Genomic DNA, 5043 nt, shown 5'->3' on the forward strand with positions numbered 1-5043 from the left:
CATTTCTGTGTGATCAAACACAACTTAGATTAAACAAATCTATTTCCGGATCTCATTCATGACTGTCATGTCTCTGTCTTGCATTGAAGGTATTTGGTCATCGCTCATCCCCTGTGGTACAAATTCAAAAGAAATGTTAAGACATCCCTGTTGGTCTGTGTTGCAGTCTGGTTCTTTCCTTCCTTATACTTTCCCATATGTTACTTTGATATTAATTCTGCTGAACATATTTTGGCAAGTTTACAGTTGCTGCCATTCCCTCTGCTTTTATTTTTCTTTGGTGGCACACTTAAAGCCCTCTCTGCAGCTCGCAGTGTCCCAAATGATCAAAAACAACGAATCTTAACAACTTTGGTACTGGTCTTGGTTTCTTACGCTCTGTTGTTTATGCCCCGAATAATATTTCTAGTAAAGGGAAACCCTTACGGCTCAATTTATGATGTTGTGACTGTAATTCCAGTATATGTAAGTTCAGTTGTTGACTTGGTTTTGTATGTTTTCATGAAAAAAGCATTTGCTGATTCAATTTTGAAATGTCTGTGTTGTTGCAAAATTAACCATGATGATGCCAACATGTCGAAAGAGAGGCGAGCCAACATGAAAACGGAAATCTCTATGCAATCACAAAAACAGGTTGAAAGAAAAACTGATGAAGACCATGAATTTAGTTAAATACATATACTTGGAATAAAGACAGAAGTTTAGAAGGTCTAACCCCATTAATCTAAATTGTATATTTCCCAAGTGTGACCAAAACATGTAGAAACTCAGGAATATACATGGAAAACATTCATACTCTATCCCTGCCAGTATTTCCTCCCAAGAACCTGTGCTCTAAAAGCTAAAAAATGAAGTAACTACTGCGCTGTGATAGTAATCATTTTTATTTATAAAAACTAAAGCGTGGTTTCTTATGAATGTTTTCAAATGTAAAAAAGGTTTTGTATTGTTTTTGTGAATAAGATATATATGCAAAAGGTTGAAACAATAAATTCCTTGTTTAATATATGTGGTATATAAATGATAACCAGAGATGTTTAACAACAATTGTTCAACAGTTCAATTCATGTCTGTGGTCTCTAAGAGTTGAAATAAACGTTTTCTCATATTTACATCTGTTTCTTAGGGTGACCTTAGGGGTGCAAACCCCACTTACATACATCATCTCACAGCATATTCCTGCAAACTTAAAAATGTATTTAGATTCAATTCAGTTCTTTTATATTGCAATAATTCACAACACATTTTATTTCAAGCCTTGAAACTATCTAAATGTAAGTACAATTTTCTGAAATTAAATGCAATTACCCTTAATCTGAGTAGGTAAATAAGATGATTTGCTGATTGGATTTTTCACTGTTAAAATAAGATAATTAGATAATATTAGATAATTTGACTCATTTAGATTAAAATGTTTGCAGCTTAGAATCTATGGGGTTTTGCTTCAATCATGCAACAGCAAACTGCATTACACACATTTCATTAAATCTAAAACATTCCACTTCAGGATGCTATGGTTACTGGATGTTATTCCAGCCTCCTCTCACTACTCGTGGGAAATAAAGGGGTTATCGTTTTGTAATTTATCAGTGGGACACAAATCGTACCCCTTCCGATTGCCAACTTCCACTGATTTTAACATTGCCTAATCAATTTTAGGGACTGGACTGGGACATTTTTAGGGTTAGTTGTCTTTAATACATCTTTATGAATCCTTTGTAAAGTAGTAACAATTTTAGCAGTAATTACTCTCTTCAGTTTAATGGTAAGTGAAAATAATTTTTTTTTAAATCTTTTTTTAACTTTCGTTAACTTGATGTTTAATAACAGTACTCTTTGAACTTATTTTATACTCTTTAATATCAACTCTCCCAACTTCTCTTCCCTTATGAGAGTTTAATTTAGGGAGTGGATTCGACAGAGTTTACATATCAGACCAGTAGAAGGTGAATGCAAGCCAGATCAGGCGATACTCTAGGACTCCTGTTCCCTTCAGTTTCATCTCTTTTGTTTCATTTAATTTCTTATTTACCTTATTCTATATTATCAGTAATATTCCAACCATAATTTCTTATTTAATGAGTTGCCATGATAGTCTATTCCTAAACCTATAGGGTCAGTGGACCTCTAGCCGAAGCTTAATTCAGTATATCTAATACCTTACCATGATGACCTAAGATTAGCTGACTTTAAGCTTAAACCCAATATTTCATATCTTACCAGGAGGGTTTAATCCAGCACCCAAGATCAGTGAATTTCTTGCCTAAACCTAAAACAACCTCAAACTTAATACCACCATGATAGTTTATTCCTTATGCTATTATCAGCAAAATGTATACCTTACCCTAATTTAATACTCCAAGTATAATCTCATATTTTATGGCTTACCATGACAGTCTATTCCTAAAGGTCAGTAGACCTCGTACCTTAGCCGTAGACAACTTTTGTTTTCATTTTGTATACAAAACAAAGTTTCATTTAGTACAGCTTTTCAGACAGTAAATGAACATATTCCGTTCCATAAAGTGCAACAGCGATCAAATTTAAACAGTGTCGGGAGAAAAAACATGGTGCAAAACATGCATTGATATGGGAGATCAGAGCATGTTATCAGTGTGATGCAAAATCTGTGACGTGATTTGGAGTTTTTTCAACAGTTCAGCATGGGCAGATGGCGGTGGAGAAGAAACTTTTGCAGACACTGCTGGACCTGCATCGAATACCCTGAAGTCATTGATGGTGTTGGGGACACGCAACACTGGAATGAAATGTCTTTAATGGAGGGAAGAGGAGCCCCAATGATCCTCTCTGCAGCTTTCACTACTCTCCTCACCTTCTTCCAGTCTGAGGCGCTGCAGCCTCCACACCAAACAGTGAGACAGCTGGTCAGAACTCTCTCTATGGTGCTTCTGTAGAAGGTGGTCAGGATGGGTGGGGGCAGGTGGGCTCTCCTCATCCTGCACAGGAAGTACAAGTGCTTTGTGCCCTTTTGACCAGTGAGATGGTGTTTACAGTCTAAGTGAGGTTGTCTGTGATGTTCACCCCCAGGAATTTGGTACTGCCGAGGACCTCTACTGCTGAGCTGTAGTCAACGATGATCTCCTTTTCTGAAGGTCCTGGACCTTCTGGCTGTGGTTCTGCTTCGCTGATCTGATGGCACGGTTCAAGTTGCCACTCACTGTTCTCACAGCCTCTCTATCACCAGACTTGAAAGCTGAGTTCCGTGCTTTTATCGATTTTCGAACCTCCCCTTTTATCCAGGGTGGTTGGTTGGCCTGGGTGGTGATGTTCTTTGTGATGCTGACGTCCTCAATGCATTTGTTGATGTAGGCTGATACAGTCATGGCATACTCATCTATATTTAATAAGTTGTTATGTTGCTACAGGGCCCTGCAATGGACTGGCGACCTGTCCAGGGTGTACCCGGCCTCTCGCCCATTGACTGCTGGAGATAGGCACCAGCACCCCTCGCAACCCCACTCAGGAAAAGCGTGTCAGATAATGGATGGATGTTGCTACAGCCTTGAACATGTTCCAGTCAGAGCATTCAAAACAGTCTTGGAGTTTCTCCATGGCGCCCTCAGACCACATTCTGACCTCTTTAACTGTTGGTTTAGCCCTGATCAGCTGGGGCTTATATGCAGGGATAAACATGACAGATAGGTGATCAGATGAACCGAGGTGGGGGCGGGGGGCTGCTTTAAATGCATCTTTGATGTTAGAGTAAACCAGATCTAAAATATTGTCATCCCGAGTTGCAAAGTCCACATGTTGGTAGAAATGAGGGAAAACAAGCTTCAAGTTAGCCTGGTTAAAATCCCCAGCAATGATGAAAACACCGTCTGTGTGCAGATTGGAGCTCAGAGATAGCCTGGTATAGAGTCTTCATGGCTTCTTTTGTATTTGCACATAAACCACACTGAACTCTCTGGGCAGGTAGAACGGTCTGCAGTTAACAGTCAGAAACTTGATGTCTGGAGAGCAGAAGCTGGCGTTCTTGCACCAGCTGTTGTTGATGTAAACACAATTGTTTATATTGCACTATTGTGATTGCTTAATATCACAATAGTCAGATATTTGGCAGCAATTTAACACCAATAATTGTTTCTGTAAAGTACCTAGTAGGATTCTAAAGGACTGTTATAGTGAGGGATGGGATTTTCTGACTATCTCACAGTCTTCATCTTCAGGCCCCATCCCCTTCAACAGGTAGGTGAACAATCTAGCAGCTGACATCATCCATTAACTTTCGGTTGCCTGGATTCCATGACAGCTGCTGTCTGATTAACAGTTTGAATACCAACCACGGATTTTGAGTGACCATTACAGGTCCATTGGAAGGTGTTTACATTTCGGCTATAGGTAACCTTACAAAGACCTCCTATTTTACAACAAGTTAAATGATGACATGGTCAAACATATCAACGTGTCGATATGTTAAGCCAGTTAACATTAATTTCCAAAGTTGCTATCTCTGTGACATTAGCTACTTAGTTTATAGCCCAAAATTTCAGTTCTGGGCAGATTTTGTGCTCACAATTGCTCTCCGCATATTTAAAATAAGTCACTTGATCGCACTAGAGAGAGGAGAATCAGAGAAGAGACAAAAAAATCTCTATGGGATAAAAGTGACTTTAAAGATAAAGGTCACAGCCACACTTCTTACTGATTTTCCTTATACTGTTTTAAAATTATGCTTTCCCCTTTTTTTATGTTTATTACCATAATAGAATAAGCAGAGTCAAGGAGAAGATGGTCCAGGGGCCAGCAGCATTGAGAAAGATTTTAGGACTTGTTTGTGAAATTGCAATTTTGAAGAGGTTTTTCTTTTTTTTTATTGCATACATTTGAAGGTGAAGTTCAGTGGCTTTGGCCACTTTTCCACATGGCAACATCCAACTAATCCTTTCAATGGTGGCAGTCAGTGGGTAAAACTTTTTAATTTGCTCTACAATGCTGCACACTGAATGTACGACGGAGTATCAGGGCCAGGCTAGAGATTCTTTTTCTTCTATTTCGAGAATAAAATCGAAAGATTACAAG

This window comes from Cyprinodon variegatus, unplaced genomic scaffold (assembly GCF_000732505.1).
Source record: "Cyprinodon variegatus isolate N-32 unplaced genomic scaffold, C_variegatus-1.0 Scaffold232, whole genome shotgun sequence".
NCBI classification, from domain to species: domain Eukaryota; kingdom Metazoa; phylum Chordata; class Actinopteri; order Cyprinodontiformes; family Cyprinodontidae; genus Cyprinodon; species Cyprinodon variegatus.